Source organism: Athene noctua, chromosome 9, assembly GCF_965140245.1.
Source record: "Athene noctua chromosome 9, bAthNoc1.hap1.1, whole genome shotgun sequence".
NCBI lineage: Eukaryota > Metazoa > Chordata > Aves > Strigiformes > Strigidae > Athene > Athene noctua.
This window is the reverse complement of record NC_134045.1, coordinates 14,322,222-14,344,721: the sequence shown is the minus strand read 5'-3', so window position 1 is coordinate 14,344,721 and position 22,500 is coordinate 14,322,222. Positions and strand designations below refer to the sequence as shown.

The 22,500-nt window shown below is 38.2% G+C and overlaps 1 protein-coding gene across 14 annotated transcripts in view; it reads right to left on the bottom strand.

The window, feature by feature from the left end:
- The window catches only part of ZNF536 (zinc finger protein 536), a 352,088-nt gene that overhangs the window by 248,441 nt on the left and 81,147 nt on the right, over positions 1 to 22,500 (bottom strand). For all 14 annotated transcript variants that reach the window (XM_074912935.1, XM_074912931.1, XM_074912939.1 and 11 more), the window contains one exon: positions 1,126 to 1,247. The gene's annotated coding sequence lies outside the window, so the exon portion shown is untranslated. The remainder of the gene's footprint in view (positions 1 to 1,125; positions 1,248 to 22,500) is intronic.

The following is a 22,500-nucleotide window of genomic DNA, read 5'->3' as shown; positions in this document are numbered from 1 at the left end:
ATAACTACCACCCAGTGTAGAAGTTTATGTCTAACAAGGAAAAGAGGCAGAAAAGAAACTCTTCAAAGGCAACAAACCTTTTACTCTCTACTGGTCTACAAATTCTCCATCTTTGACTCCATGTGTTGGGGAAGGAAAGCAAGTAGTCTGTCAACACACAGAGGGATTTTGACTCTACCCCCTGGTGTGACTCCTGCACCACATAGAGATCTGGCACACAGCTTTGATGACACTTCATAAATGAATCCAGACAAATTCATGGGTAAATTGTCTTACCCTTACCCCTACAAGAAAGGCAGTTAACTTCATGAAAACAGGTGACAGGATTCAAGTCCCAGTAAGTGATGCAGTAACCTGGTCACAGAATTGCACCATTGCCCTTTCCATCTGAGTCCAGGACCTCCTTTCTACGGTTCTCTACTCATATAGGATAAAATCTGACAATCCTTACTCATGCAAATCTTAACCACAGTCAGGAAGTTTTTGCTTTCTGTGTTACGGAGTGAAATTTTTGTCTGTGTCTACACTGCACTCCCTGGGGCAACTGCAACTCCTGAATGCTTTAAACTGGCTAGCTCAGATGCCAAAAAGCTTTCTAAGAAACTGGAGAGCCGGCACTCTGTGTGCTCTCTGGTACTGCACTATGAAGCTTTCTAAATGACTATGTCTGCGAGAGTTGCAGCAACTACAGTATAAACAAAGCCTACACAATTCTGAACAAAGTCTGAACATACTCCACCACATCCATATTTTCCTCTGCCATCATAGTCTTTTCAATTAAAAAAACCCATCTTAAGTCACAGATATGTGGTGTCCTTTCCTTAAAGAGTATTATTTGAAGGTGTAAAAAAAAAGGCCTTCAACCCACCACATCAGCTGTTTAATGTCTGTCAGGAAAAAAGGTGTTTGTTTAATGCACAGATACATTTCAGCTATTAGTTGACCCACCATTGCATCCATGGTTTTTCTATGTCTGCAACAGGGAATAGGCTGTTTCACGTGATATTTAGGGATTCATCCGGAATAGAGATTTTATATTTAGATATCCGGGAGTCTCACACCTTTCTGCGAAATATTTAAGTCAATCCAAGAATTGATTGCATTTGCACGAACAATCTGTCTTACCTGCTGCAGCCAGAGCAGTGAGGTCTAGTAGTCTGTGCACATGTCTAGGGAGTGGGAACAGACATCAACACACCCCGTGGCCCAGGAGAAATGCTTTAGCCTCTTTGCCTCAGTTTCCCCATCTGCAAAACAAGATAAAAATGAGAGCTAAGTAAATAGCATAAAACATTCAAAGTAAAATTTTGAGTTAACAGGATTAGGAACTAATCATAACTCCTTTCTGTTTTTGTCTGTCTGCAAAATTTGGAGCATATGTGCTGTACCAATATTAGCATGTCTTCACAGTCAACATCTAGAATGAATGGTTAAATATTCATTCACTTCAAATTTCAAATTGAAGTTTGAATTTGACATTCATTCTGTAGATGTAACAGCATCAACCATTAATCAGGGAATAGAAGTAATACCACTCAATTTATATAATCTACACAATGTGGTCAAAATGTATATTTCTAGATATATAATCTTAAAATTTTAAAGTATTAGCTGCTTAAGTGGATCATGTGGTATGTCCCTTCTCTGTTCTAACTGGCTGATTTATGTAACTGAGCAACCAAACAAAAATTCCGAGATTCAGTTGTAACTCTCACAATTTACACTGTGTATTGAATCAAGTAAATACATAACTCATGCAATCAGAGAACAGAAGAAATAACATGATTTAGGTAAACAGCTATGACTATAAATTTATAAATAATCTAAACAAAAAATAAAGATTTTTTTAAAATGTATTATTCACTGAAGAATTCTGCAAGTAACCACTGAATAAATACTTTCCACATTCACAAGAAAATAAAATCTCCAATATGTACCTAAGGAGTCACTATGAATTGTTTGTTCAGATCTACCTACCCAGTGATTCTTCCCTTGCACCCCCTTACATTACATCTGTAAAATGGAAATTTGAATTTTATAGTTTCTAATGCGCTATCTTTGTGGAACAGTTTGTTTTTAGGCAAGTTACAGGGGTATCTAATGCAAACGCTTGCATTTACTAAAAGGATGAAAAAAAAATAGTTACCAAAACCATTATTTGAACATTTCAACCCTGATCAATGCTTACATCCTCTCAGTTATGTCCTTCTGGTCTCTTTTCCAGCCCTTTTTTTCAAATACATACATAATTTCCCCCAGGTGAGCAGATGCCATTCACCAACATGATGCCAGTCACTAAGTGCATTTCTTTTCTATGGTTGCTTGAGATGCTCAAAAATTTTGCACTTACAAAATCATGGCCTGTTTTTTCTCAACTTAGTTGTTTTTTTGGTTGCTGTTCAGTGATTAGAAATCTTATTCTTTAGAGTAATTCATTACGATAAAGAATGAGAAAAGAAAGGAGGAAATACAGTTTAAATGAGCTTGTGTCTTCTGGTTAAGCTCAAAGAAACTCAAACTTTGGAAATGCAGTTTCCAGGTAAAGATGAAAGATCCCATGTTATGTCTCTGTAAACTAGAAAACAAATTACACTTAACAAGTTGTCCTATCTCAGACAGAAACAGCGTGGATGAATCTGGCCAGTCCATTTGCACTTTTCTTTCTGAAATCACTACTAAAGTTTGAGAGGGGTTATTTTTATAGCAACTCTTAGAGTGTTCCAGCTCACTACTGTCAGCTTTAGATCTCCAGTGTAATTTGATTTATAATTACATTTTAAAAACTAACATTAAAATAACATTAGAGGGGTCATAATCTGAACTTTTTAATAGTTGGGCAAGTAGCATACATTTAGAAATGGATCTCCAACAGGATTCATCTGGAACATATTCTGACCAGAATTCCTTCCTTCAACCATTTCAGTACTCCGCTGAAGCTGGTGTGCCAAGAAGCCATTGTGCAGCCCTATATTTCAGTGTTGTTTCAAGTGTAAATGGATTGAAATACACTGCTGGACATTTGTTAGTCAAAGTCTTTTCTTGCATGATAGTCCAGCCCATGTTTGTAAACACTGATGGGTGAGAAAGTGCCAAAGAATCTGGAATTAGGCCTCTGCACTGAAAAGATGCACATTACATCCCTAGCAAAATCCAGCTGACTCCATTGCTCCTGAAATTTGGAGCAGCTTTAATTTCTTTAGCCTCCGTGGCACAGATTGATTTAAGGGCACTGACTTCTAGGAACTACTCAAATCGGTCAAGATATGTTTGTGCCAGCCAAAATGAGTGTACGGTGAAAGAGCAGTGGTCCCAACAACTGTTTATACATGGCTGTCACCTGTCCTCCCAGCTGCGCAAACTGAAACTGGCATTCAGCGAACTTCACAACATTGTGCCAGTAGCTGCAAGCCTGACAGCCCCTGACGCAAGATGGGGTTCAGATGGGACACAGGCTTGTTGCAAAATTTCCCTTGCTCTCTAAGTCCAACCTGATAAGAAAACTTCCCAACTAATACGTTCCACATTAGTGCATGACTACAACTTCAGAGGCAAAAGACAGGGAATTCAGTTTCTGCATGCAAGTGCTAAAGTAAATGATCCAGTTTAAAAAAAAAAAAAAAAGAAAAAAAGAAAGAAAAAAAGAAGAGGCTGTGCCTTAAAACCAAGTTTGAAATTTTATAGGCTTTTACTCCATAATTTGTACTTGAGCCTTCTGTTATTTTTAAACAAATCTAATTTCTTACAGCTGTGAAATTTACATTTTAAGAGTGTCTAGTGGCCATGTGCATTAATTACTTTATTGTAATATTTTAATGAGTTTGGGGTTCAACTCTGAAAGAATCCTGCTGAATCCTTGTTTCCCCACAGAATTACACTAGAACCTGATTCAGTCACAACTTCACACACCCCAATCCAAATCCTGATGGGCTTGCACAATATTTTCAGTTGTCTTATAAAGCCCCTGAATTTTAAAACCGCCTCCAAATTTTAGGACTTTTTACCAAACTAGCACTACCCTGAGTCAGGAGCAGAGCTAGGCTTTGAGAAAGTTTGTATTTAGAGCTGAACTTGCTGGCTGAGCCTGATGTCAATGGAAACAGGAAGCAAAACGCAAAATTCAGCTGTGACAGCTAACATTTGAGCCAATCTTGTTCTTAATGACACTTATGCAATGATGCAAATGCTTCCATCTTAGTATATATGACATAAAAACGTTTAGGGCTAAAAGATTAACCTTCCAAAGAGTACCTAAATTCACCGGGGAAAACTGGAAATGCACTACTGGAAGATTTCCACTTTGTGCAAAATAGTTGAAAAGCATTATAATATCCATACTTCTGCCACAGTATTTCTTTTATGAATTTTGGTGGTTTGTGCCGTGCTAAATTATTTCTTCTTCATCTGTGAACGTGCATAAGTAGTGGTGGGAGATAAGTAAAATGATACTGTTTTTTCAGGCTGTTTTCAGCCAGAATTTAGCGTATGTGCTTGCAATGTTTCAGGTGTAACTACTCATCTCGGGGATTGAGACAGAAACCTTCAGACCACTGAGGATTTCCGCAATTTGAACTGATGAACCTTCTTACAGCATCTAAATGCACTTCAGTTGTCTATGAATAAGCTAAAGAAGCAAATACATAACACACTGAACAACAGGTTCAAGCACAAACAAAAGGTTAACACCTGAAAAAGGGGTACTGACTGTTTTAGTTGACTGTGGTAACAGTAAAAGGTTCATCAGTTGGCAAGTGCAACCACACACACTGCATCCACAGAGTCACACGTGGAAATCTGACCACTTCTGTCCACAACTCTCACCTCTCTTTGCTAGTGCAAATGCAGAATTGTAACTTCAATGAACTACCCAGCTTTTAAAAAAGCATGGTTTTAAACCACTTATAATAAGAGCAACAGTTATTATTCAGTACATGCTTTTTATCAGATTGAAGATAAACTTTATTATAACTGGTGGAGATGGTATCAAAGATTCGTGGTCTATGAGAATTCTGTAATGAGAAATGGTAGTCTGTCTTGGGGCAAACAATATTGTTCTGTTTACTATGCAATTAACTATATTAAGTCAAGATTCTATAACTGATAGATGAAAATAGGGGTGGTAGGAAAAAAATGGAAGCACTGGAAACTTTCACAGGACAATTATCTGAGGACTACAAATAATTTATGGTGCTTTAGCCTGACATTCTCTCTCATCCTCACAAAAATGTTCCTTACTCCAGAGGTGTTCACTGTAAAAATATCCAGTCTGTAAGCAGTTTGGGGCAAAGCCAGAATCATTCCTTGTCACAGGTACTGAGCGTACAGAATAGTGCAGCTTCATTTTCTGAAAAGAAGCAATAAAATCACAAAAAAAGACCCCAAAAATTTGAACTTTGGAAAATATATGATAATGAACCAATAAGAATGACAAAGAGAAGTGAGACCTCATCTCTGATTCCTGCCATATTTGGTGTAAAATTAAGACAGAGCACCTCCTTTGAATTTAATAACTACTTTAATTTGATAGACTGAGTCCCATACCTTTGTGTGACTGAAACCCTGTACCTCTTGTTTACTCTTAGATCAGCCTTAAGCAACCACCATATGGAGCTGTGAACACCACAGACATAGCAGAAATGGTCCTTAACTAACGGTCAGACTAAATTGTATTGGGAGTCAAGTGGGGCCACTTTCAAGTGGCTGGTTAAGACAAGGGCTGACCTATAATGGAGATTCTCTGTAAAACAATACATTTTTCACTTTACATTATAAAGTACAGAACTGTAAGTATGATTGACCACAGAAATCTCACTGCTTTTTTCTAGTCTGTTCCTTAGCTGTACACATACAGTCCAGCCCTTTTGGCTCGGATTCTGCAGCAGTAATAATTTTGAGGTTACCTCAAATGGGCTCGGGCAGAGCTATGGCACAGCGCTTTCGTAGCAAACAAACAAGACCTATAAAGTGCTAGGGTCTTTCTTGCTAAATGGATCTTAAAAAAAAAATAAATCAAATGATCACATTCTTAAACTAGCCAATTCCATTTGTAGCTCTCTGGAAATGCGATGCTCCACAGAGAGCTCCATTGCACCCAGCAGGCAAAAGCCACATTTAAGACAGCATGACGCACCAGCGCTCTGGCAACCGGGATGCTACAAGGAAGTGACTGCTTCTGGCAGCCTTGCTGCCCCTCTCCTGCACCTCTTGCTCTTAAGGATCGGTGCCTTAAATTCCCATGTACCGCTGAATAATAACGTCTGGCTGATCCAGAAGATTAGCAGCTTATTCCACCTTTGTTCTCTGTCTTCTTTTAAGATGAGCAATGAATGACACCACAGCAGGCATAACCCTCCAGCACAAAAGGTAACAAAATTGTAGGATGTTTTAAGGAATGATGTAAAACTTAACAGAGTTTTAGAAGGGTATTCCTACACAATATCGCTATACAAAACCCAATTCTACAAGGAAGAGCTCTCAAACTCTCCTTACTTTCCTGAACACTGCAACACAAAATCAGCATCTTCAAGAGTAACCTCTTTAAAACTGACAAAAATACAAACAGTTTTAATAAAGTATGCAGTAAATTTGGGGGTTTCCTTTGTGCAAGATAACACTGAATGAGAGTTTCACAGCAATAAAACAAACAGATACAGTAAAATTAAATGGGAGGAATAAAATGATGGGAGTATAAAAGTTCATGTTCCTGTACATAATATGCCAGTGATTGGTGGAAGTTATACACAAACTTCTACTTTTAAAAAAATTACTGTTTTGAGGGAAAACACTCAATAATTGGTATCTATAGGGCTTAATTCCTTTTTCTATGGAGGTCCTGGGTCTGGTCATAGTTCATTGCTATTGTTCAAAATTTACTCCCAGATTAAGAACTTCTCCCACACTAATAAACAGGTATAATCATTTTCTCCAGAGAGCAATTTTTTTTTCTTTCAGTAATTAGCCTACTTAAATATTTTAATGGAACTACTGACGTACAATAGCACAAAAGGTCCTCTGACCATAATATAAAGTGAGAGATGAGATTCCTAAAAACTTTTGTATGAAGGAGGTCTAGGAATTACAAAACAGGCAGCTCTAAAACTATTTTTAAAGGTCATAAATTAGGTACTCTCTTAAATGTAATTCAATCATCCACTGTTATAGTAGCTTGATTCTATTAGTTGTCCTATGCGTTTTACAAAACAGAACTCCATTAACATTATTCACTTATAGTTTCCCTCTATAAGTAGATATTCTGCTCAACAGGCTTTAAATAGATTTTTTTTTTTCCCCCTGAAATTGCTATTAAGCATACTTTTACTCAAAGGGCAAAGTAGGCATAGGATTATGCTTGTACTTCAGGCAAAGGATACATTTTCAGCAATCAGAACCACATTCCTATGAAGTAAAAATACTCTATATAAGCCGATTGTTTCTATCCCTCCTAACCTTGCTCAATAAGGACTCTATTCTGATCTTTTGAGTTACACACAAGTTCTCCAATTTGGCTGAATAAAGGTATCTGGTTGGGCAGCTTGATGAGCATATTCTGTGTCTCAAATTCTGACCTTGGTATGTTCAAGGTGGATCTAAATTATAAGACGTTGCTCACAGGAGAAAAAATATTTTAATTTTTTTTAAAAAAAGTCAGGATTTCTTTTACTTTCTTCAATTAAAGAATGCAGTACTGAACTCCTGCTTTTACATATTATACCTTGCTTTAGTGGACAAGTGAAAATATAAACCTATTTAAAGAGACTACAACATGTATGTAGCCACAAGTTTTTCAGACCAATTTACTTAGCCTGTAGTTATATTTCAGCTTCAGAAACATCTACTATAGATCACTGATCTCTGATTTCACGTTGATTTTATTGTGAATAAATGTGTGCCCTCACCTCTCACAATTTAGATGACTCAATTCTGAACAAGATAGAAAATACACGAGTACATGCAGAGGAGCATAGTGCTGGGCCAAACCACATATCCCATAGCCAATCTCAAAGGATCGTGGCCACCTTGCGACCTTGAGCCGCATGCTGCGATAATCTGACACCCGAACAGACCCTGACCCATTGCAATGGTGTAGCTGCAACAGTGCAATCTGTACATAAAAATGTGTATATCTAGAGCGCCAAATCCTCCTTCAGCTGGTTAACATATTCTATGTTCATGTCTTCCTTCTTAAAACAGGACAGATGGCAGAAATCATACACTGTTGTTCTTTTCATTGGCCACGCCAATCCCAGATAATCAAGTCAGTCAGTCACTAGCAGATACTCTTTTTTCAGAGGAAAGGGTGGAATTTCATCTGACCACTGAGCTTCAGTTTGCACTTGAGGTTCTAATTTTCTTCTGGTTCTAGCCCATTTCTGTCTTGCTCTGGCACACACTGCCCTAGTAAGTACATTTATTACCTCAGTAATTCCTCTGGGGGCTGTCTTACTTTCACTTTATATCTGGACTCACATAAGCATCTCCCCATTTTACAAGGAAACATTTATTAGTCTCTGATAGGAGTTTCCTGTTCCATCATGCTGAATCCCATTGTCTGTTATTCTTCAAAAGCAGGCTAACAAGTTGCATGCTCCTGGGCGGCTCTTGCTTGTGGCGTATAAGCGCTGGAAGTGCAGCACAGGCACGGAGAAGGCACACAGGGGACAACCAGGCATGCTGGGTGTTTTTTCCAATCCTGTTTGCAAACCCTTATTCAGCTGGCCACGCACACAGTCATATGGGACCCTTACACTGTGGTAGCATTCACCAGACACCAGCGGTACTAGGTGGCCCAGCAACCCATTCATGCTCCTTGTTCACACCCTTGGGACCAGTGCAGGAAAGGACTATGAAAGTCTCCTTCCCCAAGGATTCCTCAACTATGAGGCCAATCTTATTACTTTGGGACACTTGAACAGTAGAGGTTAAGTCTATTATATAACAAAACCAGGGATTTCTGCTGTAATTCCTCCAGCTGTTAGCTAAATATCTTACTTGAGAACTGTTCATGTTTTTTTCCTGGTATTTGTGTGTCATCACTGCATATTCCTGTTTTCCCAGGTCCACCAGGCAAAACTCCTTAGTGTAGCAACTGTTTGGTAGAGCTGGTACTGTCAAAAAAACCTGTTCAGCCTTCCACAGTGTTACACAGAAAACTTTGGCCATGATCCCCCCCAACCATATCAGTCAGATCTTCAGAGGAGGTAAAAAAGTATAATTGCTCGCAAATGAAGTTTCATGGATTTTCCTCACCTGAAGATCTGAACCCACCCTAGGAGCAAGAAAAAGATTTCAATGCATAGTCTATTTTACTAGAAACCATGCAAAGTCTCTCATCCACATCAGCCTGCTATTTTTTACTTCTATATAAGCAGCCAACATTTGTATTCAGCTGCTCACTTATAAATAAAAAACATTTTTACATGGGTGGATTGGAGTGGCCTTTCCCCCCCCCCCTCTTTCTGTTCCCATTATTTTATATATTACACACATGTTCTGTCAGCGAAGCTCACTTTGTTATCTGAAACATCTGTGGTACCCTGCTGTGGAGAAGGCCAACACTGCTGCTGCTGTTGCTGCCTGTCTTTATTAGCCACTGATTTGCTGATGTAGTCCTCCGACAGCGAGCAGTGCTCCGGTTTGCCTCTGTAACGCCAGGGCTGCACGGCAGAAACAATGGGATTCTGTGAACTGGCAGAGAGGTCCTGTCGGTTCACAATATGGCAGGTACCATCTATATGAAGATACGAAACCAAGGTTTCATATGTGCATTCATGCAAGCACTGATTTCTGTATTTCTAAAGAAACATATATAAATTTATTTGTAAAGTGAAAAGATAACACCCTTGCAAAGAAGGTACAAGTGCAAAGTGAAAGGACCTCCTACTCGAGGCTCCCACGAGGTCTGGCTGTTGAGCAGTCATAATATTGGGGGGGGGGGCAAGTGAAAAGTTGCCTGCATTGATCTCTTTTAGCCTTATTCTCAGGTGCTTTTTTTACTGTCATAGTTCTGACATACCGCACAGTCGTATGAAACTCTCTGGATTCTACTGTTACTGTAAAGATTATTACCTAAGTTATATGAGAAGTATGGACTTCTTATGGAGCCATTAAAAGATTTTAAAAGATCAGCTTAAAGATGAAAAATCTGTCTATGTTTCTTAAATAACATTTTTAAAGATGGGATATTCAGGTCACCTGATAGGAAGTGAAGCTATTTTTATGTATTTTATACATTTACTTTCTGCAAACAATAGCACCTTGGTAAAATCAGCTTAACCATTTCCCCTCTGAAAAATCAAAACCATCTTATCTTTATATGGATTTCTTATGCAACAGATTTCTGAAATATATACTCCATTTAAGAATCTGAGAAGTATGATTGTTAAATCACAAAACAAGAGCGTTCAGGGGAAGATGCAGGAACAACTCACAAAAACACTCACATGGACCAGATTTCCAATTGATGGCATTCCTTTTACGGGTCTACTGTTTTAAGAAACTGCTCTCCAATACGAAGATAAGACAACAAGAAGATAAAGGCACTTCCCTCCCTTAAAAAAAAAAAAAAAAAAAAAAAAAAGAGAGAGATTTATTGATGACATAAAAACCTGAGCTGAGTTCTGAGTCCCATAGGTAAAAAAAAAAAAAACCACATCTTTTTGTAGGTTTTCCAGATCTCCCAAGGACTCTGGGCCTGATTCAGAGAATAGTTACGATATGGAAGCATCATGTGACTGCTGTCACAGATCTTTAACATGCAAGTCAGTGTGCATGTGTGTCCAATTCAAGATTCAAAATTAAAGACTTATGTGGAGATAATTATAAATGAAAATAAAACACTGCCTTTGAAAAAACACCCCATTTTCTTTATAAAATAATTGATCACCTAGCCCCAGTAGGAAGGTTCAAATGTTACTATATGATGAAGTGCTAGTAGAAGAAGATTGCTATATCTTTCAGGAGCAAGACCGTGATGACAAGAAAAGGAATCAACAAAATAAATGCCGAAGTCATCTTTCCCCTCCTCACCTTCCTTTTGCTTGACACACTACCTACCTTCAAATTTGGTTTATTTATATTACACAGAATTAGTACCCCCAAACCAGCTAAATTCTGTGCAAACACAAGAAGCATCTTTCCATATTTAAAACCTGAGCCTCATTTCCCATGCCTTGAAAATAACTGAGATGTGATGCCAGTATATCACTGGTCTCCAAATTAATCTTTGGATTATCCAACTAACAATCTGGTGTACAGTAGAACAAGCTTCAGAACTGTTCTCTGGCCAATTCACCGTTTTTACCTGTATTTGACAGGGAACTAATCTGATAGTCACAGGTTGTCCCCCTGCTCCATGTCCTCAGAGGGAGAAAGGAGGTGGCGTACTGTTGCTACTGCTGCCACTTAGTAAAGATTGTTTTAGAGAGAGTATTTGAAATCCTCTGGAGGCCAGTGAAGTCGCAGATGCTTTCCACTACCTGAGGAGTACAAAGTACCTGAGCAACAGCAAGGATCTGATCTTAAACTTACAAGATTGTTCTTATTTGGGGGAAAGTGAAAGGAAGGAATAGAATTAATGTATAAGCATAAACAAGTCCAAAACTTGGAAGATGAACTGAAAAGACAATTATCTTTATAAATTTTAAAACTGCAAACAGATTTGTGCAGGACAATTTTCCATCTGTCCAGATCCTTCTGCAGGACATATGCAGAAGATAACTTCAAGTTAGTATATTTCGTTGTATGAAGCATTTTCCGAAGATATTTTGGGGGGGGGGGGGGGGAATGCAATGCTATGTTGGAATGGTAGAAATTTCTCTTTTACCCTTTGTGTATGTCACCATCTATTGTTACTCAGTTTTTTAACATTCATCTGAATATTTCATCCATGCAAAAATTAGTCCCAGCATCTTTTTTCTGAATAATGTTTGGCGGTCATTACTTCACAACTGCAAACAATCCTCTATTGCTATTGAGTGCTACAGTCAGGCTTGTTTCATGCTGGAGGTTAGAATCTGATCCTAAGTCCATTAAATCACAGAGTCTTTTTAAAGTTTAATCTTGAGAGGATTTGGGTTGTAAACAAAGGACACTATACATGGGGAAAGAAACAACAGAAAACTCTGAACTTATGACTCTAACGCAACCCCTAGTTCAAATTTTGTGTGTGATTTAGCAAGAAAATTCTGAGTTTTCAGCAGCGGCACACACACCCTGGCATGTGGGCAAAGCTAAACTGAGCATTGATGCTCACATCCAAAACACACATATGGATCCCATTTTACTATAGACGTGATTCTTCATGTGCAAAACATGTGTCTGACTGGTTTTCTTTGGCTTTTTAAGATGTGCTTCTTTTTCTTTGGTGGGGGCAGGGAGCAGAGAAGTAAATAAATAATTTGTGTGGTACTTCAATATATATTATCTATGAAGAGAATGGCCTGGGATTCGAGGCCAGGTAAAAAGCCTGTACTTCAGCTGAAAGTATCAATTTCAGCAAACAACCAAATGCCAAGAGTGAGAAACTTAGTCCACTATACAGCTTCTGCAACGTGTTAATCTATCCCACTCTGTAATTGCTAGATAGGAAAGGGGAAAAAGGGCTCCAGATGCTAATAACTTGGAAGTGGTAATTAGAGGAGTCCACATTACTGCTGCGAGACTCCCATCTTCCCTTGATTACTGGAAAGAAAATTTTGTCCAGTGGGTCTCCTTCTTGCTTCCAAAACATACAACACTTCTGTATTCCTAAGCTCCATCTCCTTCTCACTGAACACATCAACAGGAGCTTGATCTGGCCTGGGAAACTTCTTCTATCTTCTCCAACACTGGAGAATGCTGCATTTCCCATAGAAAATGTAGAAAAATATTCACAAGGTGACCTAACAGAGAAGTACCACAAGCCCCAACTTTTAGCTATACAAGATCAAAATTGCTGCCCACAGTCCCAGTCTGAGTGCGACAGAGAACAAGAGAGTCTTCTCCCCTCGCTTTAGCAGGTAACAAATATCTTTAAAGGCTCATTGAGCATTTATAATCTCTGGGACCACAGAGACAAAGTAAGTCTGGAAAGGGTCTGAACGTTGCATGAGAAAGTAAAAGGAAAAATACACTTATCACAAAGAGGGAATGCATTTGTATTATTGTATTGAAATAGCACAAGGCTACAATGACAGGCTATAAATTTTTCTCTTGGACTGTAACCAATATTTTCCATTTCAAGTAACAACAATGTAAGAAAGAGAGACTCAGAATTAATAGAAATTAGGGACATAAATCGGTAGGTACTTAAGTGAAAGAGAACCTCAAATTTGGGTGTTATTAACGGAGAAAAGGTTAACTAGCCCTTTGAGCAACCCTTGGATCCATTTACATTGCTGACAAACTGACCAAAAAAGTATGCTTAGATTTTGTCAACGATGTCCATCTTTAAAATTCTCAGATTCATAGCCCAGAATGTTACGGTAAATTCTTGGCAGTGACAAGCATCTTTTTTTTTTTTTTTTAATCCCTGAAATTTTATCATCACACGTAACACTAAACCTAATCTATGACTCCAAATAATAATAGCAGCAATAGTAACTACATTGTTCTGCAGTGATGGGAATTAAGTTACAGAAATTTCTCACTTCTACTTTTTCTGATTTGATATGTCATTTCATTAAACAACCATGAATTATTGAATATTAATAATTTGAAATCAGTGATGTGCCTTAAGATATACATTTACAGTCTATTAGTATTTTTCTTAACCTTTCTGTTGCTGTAACTGGCTATTGAAACATTGGATGCTCAATTAAAAAAAAAAAAACCAAACAACAACAACAACAAAAAAAACATCAAAACACCAACCAACAAACAACCAAGCAAACAAACCAGGACTGAACTGCAAGGAAACTGTTAGCCAAAGTCAATGTGTGTTAGCAAAGCTGGGTCCAGAAGATGAACAATCTCTCCTCCATTTTAAGACCCAATCCTACAGTTGTTTAGTGCATGTAAATCTCGGTGATTTTGTAACAGCTCCATCAGACCTTGGGAGGTAAACCCTATAACTGAAACTAAAGGTGACAAGCCCTTTTTTCCCCCCTATGCAGACTTCTAAAAAGAGAAGGACTGTGAATACTGTAAAAAAATAAAATCAATGCGAAGTTATTTAGCACAGGTGTTCCTGTTATTGTGCTACATTTGGAAAGCCCACACATTCAGCGCACCTTCAATTCGCACACCCAGCTGCGTGAGGTGGTGGTCTATTGTTAGTTTACAGGTTTGCAATAAAAAGCATGAAGTAATATTGGCAAGCTCGGGAGCTTTTTTTTTTTTTTATTCTTATGATGTCTCCCTGCATCTATTTATCTAGTTCTCCTTGCTTTGTTTCTGCTTTTATATTCAGCGTATTCAAAAAAGGGTCAGAGTAGGTTTTAAAGATGTAATGCCACACTCAAGCCTTTTGAACACTAAGAGAAAACCTCAAAAGGTTCACGCATAAGGGAACAAAGATATAAGGATAGCTTTGAACCTGAGGGGCTCTCTCACTGCAAGCAAGTGCACTGCCAGCATGTCACAGGTGTACACCACATGAGCAAGCGAAAAAATAAAATGCGATTGTGAAGGGGTGTGATGCTGACGGGTCTGAGTCCAGAATGCATTAATCCCAGGGTGAACGTGTGCATCTGTTAGATATTTATGTAGTTCCTACTAGTAGTTTGTACAGATATCTAAGCAGGTGAACATCAACAGCTTTGAAACCATATGTTAAAGGGAGTCTGTGAGATGGTATGAGAAGGCTATCAGGCATTATGGGTCTAACAAGGGAGGGTGGACACCTACCGATTATAACATTGCCCTGGTTAGTCAGGACTCGGGCCCTATGTCAGACTCCTGATGATTTAGCTGCACAACACTGGGGCAAATGACTGAATCTTCCTCTGTTTCCCCGTCCTTGATCAAGAGATGCTAAATATAACTACAGAATGACAATTTTCTTTCTTCCCTAATGTCTATCTTTGGGAGGGAAGGGGGGGGAGGGGGGGGAATGGTGGGATTTTTTAATTGCAAAGGTTTGTATAAACAATTTTTAGATGCTGACTTTGGTTTGGTCAGAAGAGAACAGAGTCAAGATCGCTATCTCCTGCTAGTTACGGGAACATGCTACAGCAAAGGAGAATTAAGTCCTGTTCCTTTGTCTAATTCAAACATTGTTTTATTCTTGTTTTTACACATTGAGTTGCTCAGACTTGGGAATGGCATGTATCTCAACATGGATCATCCCATTTCCCAGGGCAGTCTCCTGACCATCAGACTGTGCACCTGGTAGGTACATGTAAGCACAGTTGAATCCAACATATTTGCAGAAAGAAAAAAAAAAATCAGCTGTAAGAAAAACAATGCACTTCCCAAAACTGACATTTTGTCTATAATGTTTACTTTCTCCACTAAATATCCTCAGCAAGGAACTGTGAGAATTCATTCATCTTTGAATGAATTTATAAAACATGCTGAGAGGTCTCCGGCTGAAATGTGTGAATTTTTTTATGATTAGCACAGAGAACTAGAATCCAAAAATTGTCAGTTTACACACCACTTTAACCTAGACCACTCAGTTTCTGCTACCATACATGACTCTTAGGAAATGAAAGAAAAACTGTTTTCACATTAAACGCTGAGTTTCTAAAGGAGGTCTGTTAGGAAAATTTTCCTTCAAATTAAAATTTTCTGTAAAATGAAGAAAACAAATCTCTCAAATCCCTTCCACTTCAAATAGCCTAGCAATTACCTTGAACCCTCAACGGTTCAAGTTACTCTCAAAGGTAAGGGAATCAAAAACTAGCTTTGTAGTCCTATAAGATCCTGTTGCTAGAGTAATTCCACCTTTGAAAATCTTGGTGCGACTAAGTGAATTCATCAAGAGCCACAATTTCATTTTGTCCTTAATGGTTCATATACATATACAGTGCTGGAGAAATATGCCTTCCTCCCCTTTTTGAAGTATTATGGCCTCACTGAAAAACATTCAGGGAGGATCCACCCGCAGGACACGGGTCTCATAGTTTAGCATTGTCCAAACTCTGCTCCCAAACCAACCCGTAGTAAATGCCATGAATTTCAACAGCTCCAGAGTCTGCTGCTAAGTGCTTCTGAAAAAAAAATCCAATCACACCTTCCCATCCTCTTACATGTCTATCTTTTACAATATCAGAACACACACTCTATAGTAGCCCTTTTCAATTTATTTCCCCCATACTTCCCTTCCCAAGAGGATATTATTCATACCCTACTCCTTCACAATGTAATTAGCTTGTTCCAATCCTTAGAAATGAAACATTCACCCCTTCTTTTGCCCCAACCCTCAAGAACCTCTTGCAAGGATCCTCTTGTAGCTCATTACCCCACAGGGTGGGAAGAAACACACCATAATTGCTCTACACTTGGTGCCAGAGAGAGAATAATCACACTTGCCTTTTATAACTTTGCTTTACTTTAATGAAATACCGTTAATAAAGAAGGCATGTATGTAAAGTCGGTGGTTTACCAGACACTCACCACCTCTGTTGTTTGAGGCCCCCTTCAAGTGCCCTGCAGGACTCCCCTACTCTAGCACCTGGTCTAGCACAGGCAAATCTAGGTCTAGTGTTGCAGTGGCACAGCTCCACAGAAAGGGCAAAGTCACAAATGACATCTCCACTGTGTATTAGAAACTATTAATTGAGATTTTTAATTCTGGGAGATGTGCATTGCATGGCATCTATAAAATATGCCCCAAACATTCTCAGGAATGCAGCTCAAAGAGTCTGATTAAAATTGAGCAAAATCAGTCTCTCATCCTTCTGTTTAAAAAATGAGAATTCATTTATTCAGCTTAATTCAAAGATTAAATATGATTAAAATTTCTATAAGATGTCTAGCCTTTCTGAAATAAACTGCAGTGGCTATCAAAATATTGATAGTCATTGGTAAATTACTTCTGGTGTTTAATCAATGTTATTTTTTTATCATCCAATTTTTTCTTCAAGTCAGCTTCTAACACTAAACTACATTTCATCAAGGTTGGTAAAATGTTTAGAAAGGAACAGATGTCAGAATATGGGGATTGCCAATAACACTGATGGAAGCCAGTAATTTCTTTCCTGTCCAAAGGCAAAAGAATGAAGAATAATCTAGACTGTATACAATAATACAAGATTTACTACAACATTAATGGCTATAAAAAGTAAAAGTATACAAAAGCTATCTCCATTTTTTTCAAGCCATCACTAAGGGCAGTGTTTTTCAATTTGAGACAATTTTTACTGGAAAATGAAAGGTCTGTGTATTCTTAAACCTTTAAATATCCATAAAATACAGATGAAGACACAGGCTAGTGTTAGTTGCTTCCAAATATACTTGTATATTAGTCTATTGTGCAAGTTAATAATTTTGCCAAATCTCAAAAAATGTGGATGCAATCTTTCCTTTAAGAAAGCTGCTCAGCTTGTTATTTACAGATTGTAACATTTACATAAGAGTTTGGTTTAACAAGAGATATAAATATAGATAAAACCCTTAGGACTTCATTCTTTAAACTGCCCTCTAAAAATCTGCCCTACAATTTGCACACTGAATTTTGTGCAGACTATTCTTGGAAGCCTTTTGTGAATTAGGGAGAACTGACTCGAAACAGGGGCTGGTTAATCACAATTTTGCAAATTGTACGTAGCAATCATCCTCACATTGTGAAATTCAGATCTATAAAATGCTGATGTTTTAAAGCTGAAAAATAAATAAGCTAAGTAGGACTACTTTGCTAAGGGGAAAAAAAAATAAAAGAGAGAGTATAAGACCCCTTGCAAAGAAATCCTTAAAATAAAAATAATTAAAATAAGAGAAGTGACATCATAAGTAAAGGGCATCTCCATTCCATATCTCAACTGCAAGCCCACCCTAGAAAAAAATGTTACCACCTGATCGTTCTTGCCCCAGTCTCATATCAACACTCACCTGAGTTTACCAGGCAAATTCCTGCACTTCCAAGAACAAACCGGTGGGACGTTTACTATTTTAGAAGGCTTCTGTATATTTGTCTACAATCTGGAAAAGCCCTCCAGTTGAGGAACGACTGCTGAAACTTCACTCTTTCGTGTGTCTATTGCTGACTGTCATCTGTGCACCCAATCAAAGCTGCTTTGATTAAATATCGGGACCGTCACTTGAGTATCAACTGCAGCAACATGGATACATGGATACGATACTTTATGATGCATGTTGAATGCAAACACTTGAGAATAATAGCTGGCAACTAAACAGTTTGAGGGAGAAGGAGCAGAATTTATGTGGAAAAGATGATGCCTCAAAGAACACTTTTTTTGTTCTGCTTTCAAGCTGCGGCTAATGTAACTTCATCAGCATTTAGAACAAAGCTGACTCAAGATTCCTCTTTTCCACACAGGTTTTGCAACTCCTTACATTTATCTGTTGCAAAAAGACCTTGCCGAACTCTCTGTTTTAAGCATATAAGGATATGCTGAAATTCATGTAAAATATTTTCTGTTATCAATGTAATTATAACGACAAGAACTTTCCATTGGGTTGCAGCTATGATGCAGTGTGCGTTGGTCTCCCCCCTGCCATTCCAAGCCCCCTCACTATGGACACAACTCACAAACAGTGGAAACTCTGTTTTTCTGTTGTTGATCCTCCCCAAAGGTCAGGTTTCTTACCTCAAACATTCCAGCAGTTGCTTAGACTGCAGTTCAGGAATTTTGTGTAACATTGCTTCTATAAAGCAAATATTTATGTTGGTAAATACCATTAAAGTATTACTGTTACTCAGGTATTCTCATCAGTAAACTGCCAAATTCGAGAACGAGAACTTTAAACTAAATGGATGAAACATATATCAGTATGTTAAACAAACTTTACTATGTTACTTTACCATGCTAAACCAAACATGAAGTCCAGTCATTAACTCTTTTTATGGGAATTAATCGTTTTAGAATTAATACAGATTCAGAATTCATGCCTTCGCTACAGAAGGCAAGCAGAGGCAGAAAGCCCTACAAAGGAACAGAGCAAACTGGTATTACCAGGATTTCATAAAAGTAGTGGTCAGGAAAATAAAGAAAAAGGAAAATAAAGGACCCACAGGTACCTCACGGAGGGATGAAATAAGGACACTACCTTTGAATGGGAAAGGCTTACATTCAGGTATGGGTCTGAATAAGGTAGATCAGGTATTCAGCTTCACACATCGGAAGTGAATATACTGATCATCACACTAGGCTATTCTAGTAGACCACATTCACTCACCCACTCCTATTGGAGCTCCCTCTTTTGTTGTCCTTTTTCAATTGGAGCAAGCATTTAACCTACAGCTTACATTCACAGTACAAGTGAATGCCAAAAGGACAGAGTTCAGGAATACCTCTCAAAATATATATTATTTATTCAAATAGAATGGCTTGATCAACCTTGGCCAATGAAACAGAAATTTTTAATGCCTGAAATTTGTACAGGATGAAAAGACTCTCAGTTCCATCCTATGACTCAGATTGGAACCAAGACCTACAGAGGTAGAGCTGAGCTGCTTCCTTCATTTCCTCTGCTTTTCATCTTGGAGGCCAAGACTAGGTTAGGAAAAGCTTCTCTTTTATTTAATTAACTCAAAAATGGCATATTTGTGAAAGTCGTAACAGAGGATCGCTCTTGGGATAAGGGACCATGAGACACTGAAAGCAGAGAGGGCCTGCAAGTGGGAAGGAGTCTTCCAAGAACAGGATCTAGATTACACAAAGTTCCCAGAAAAACTTTGGAAGATTCTTATTTGCTGTTTTGAAGACAGCCTGTCAGTGAGTCCAGATGTACTAATTCAGACTTTCAAACACACATTTCAATGTGCTTTGAGTTTAAATGTAGGACAGTAAATGAGCCATTCATCATACACAAAATCATCTTAAATATCACCTAAGCCATTTCACTTATTTGAAAAACGCTACCAGCAGTGAACTCGCTAATATTGTATATTTCAGAGGTAGAACGCCCAAGACTAGATTTTTTAAAAAATTTACCATAATGAAGCCAAGAAAAGGAATTCATTCCATGTTTGTTAAATCCAGTTATGTTGGTAATCAGGCAAATGCTTCGTATCTATGTTTCTGTTACCTTCCTGAGTATTTCTACTGAAGGATTTCATTCTTCCTACAGCCCAACTTTTATTCATGATCTGAGAGCATCCTATTTTCTATTTGTTATTGAGCTTTAGGCAAAGATGTTTCAGAAACATAAAATTGATAGGGATTCAAAGTTCATAGCACTTAGATAACTATGTTTTCTAAGAACACAAACAGGACGCCAGCACTGGGTGATTCACAGTCCCAATGCATTGGGATCTTCATCAGCTCTCAGCGTTGCCTCCAAAATAGCAGCCATCAGTGCAGGTAGGCCACAGTGCAGGTACTGGAAGTACAGCTGCTCTGCAGTAATTGATTCTGTATGTTGACCCAGACATTAGGATGTTTACTGTCTGCATATGACTCCTCCACTTCATGGAAAGCTATACAAAACTAGAACTATGTCAGCCTTTCGATGAATACATCAAGCACTGTCTCCTAACATTTCTTTACTGCTTGAGAAGATTTTACCTTGTGGCTCTAACAAATCACACAAACTGCCTGGACAACACAAGCTGACACTACTTCACACAAGTCCAGAGGCTCTCGGGGCAACATGAGGCATCCACTTGAGAAAACTGTAAGCTGTTGCTTTAGTAACAGAATGTTACTTTAAAGTCCATTAGTATTTTATTATTTCTACTTAACAGAAGTACTTTGGAATTACTGAAATTGTCTGCTCAAAGCCAAACTCTTGCCAGATACTGCTTCCCACAGTCCAGTCCAAGAGCAGCAGATCCTGATGCTGCCTCTGAAGGTGAAGAGATACAGACTCCAATTCCATGAGACAGAGAGACTGAGATACTACTTAGTAAAACAAAAATAGTTAATCCTCAGAAAAAAAAAAAAAAAAAAACAAAAACAGAAAATCTACAAATCATTGTCAGGGTATTTTAAAATGTCCCATAATTCCCATAAGGGAAAATGCTTGAAAATGTGTCTCTTCAAAGACATTTGCAAATATTTCTTTGGCTACCTCCACACAGGTGGGAGATCCTGCCCTTAAAATTGTAGAATACTATAAGATGACCCATAGGGACCAGGCCATGTCAAGCCATGTTGACAGGTATAATGGAAGTAAACTTCAATTTAGAAGGCTAAGAATAATACCTGCTCACAAAACCAATACTATCATACATGAACATGGGCTTCAAACTTTAAAAAGGTTTAACATTTTAAATTAATATACAGAGAATTGTAATGAGACTAACCAAATCTGTTTTCTTCATTGTGCTTCCCATGGCCCAGTATCTCTTGTGTCACTGCATTTGCATGATTGAAGCTATCCACTGCCTCGGATGAACATGTGGAGCTGTTCTACACCAACTGCAGCTGTGAGTGCTAACTCAGTGCTTTTAAACTTGTTTTGAGTAACTTCCCTCTTTACCAATATTTTAGGAAGTTTTAGTCTATAGTATCTGTGGCTAGAAATATACAACACTGAATGTGTGCTGCGTAAGAAAATTTGAGTAGACATTCACAATTTACTTAGTTCCCTTTGAGGGGAATGAGAAAGATGCACAGTACTTTCATTATCTGTCCCTAAGTGTTTTTTGTCAAATTTTGACTCTGCCACCACTCTTCAGTGACAGACATTAGGTATGACATTTTTTGACACAATGTCAATAATGACATCAGTAATATTTGACACAAGGCACATTGGGGTTATTTGACACAGACAGTTGGATAGCTCAGGGCACTGGAGATCCAATGCGTAAAGAGTTTTACCTCCAAGTCACCAGTGAATATCTAACCCAATGTTTTCTAACTGTTACCAACTGATGGCTCCTCAGAGTCTTATGCAGAAGGAGTTTGGGTGTATTGAACAGATGTCCAGAAAACAAAAATCAGCACAATAAATTACATTAATCTGTGCCCTATGTTGAAACACCATGGAATGAATAGCCAGTGATAAAGCTATTCTTCTACTGCTATCTGCAATTCCTCTTAAAAATTGTTGAATCCCGAAGGAGACGCAGGAGGATCAAATGAGTCAGAGCGCACTACAGCTCTAGTCTCCTGAATAAGATTTCTGTCTCAACAGCTTTCAGTCCCATGGCTTTCATTAACAGTTAAACATACTTATGGGAAAATACAAATGTGAAATGTTACTTTCAATGATGTGTTTTCCAAATATTTCACAATTGGCTAATATACAGGACTCAGAAATGCTGAACAGAAACAAAATGAATTACAAATTACGAATTACTCTAGAATTTCCTGGAGTGCCACAGTCCTGATTAAACAAAGCACTTCTACCTATATCCAATAAAGCACTCATCTAAGAGCAGAGTCTTGCAATATCTATTAGGCACCTGGCTGAGCTCCCAAATCCTGCATTCAGCCCCAAGATCCATTATACAAA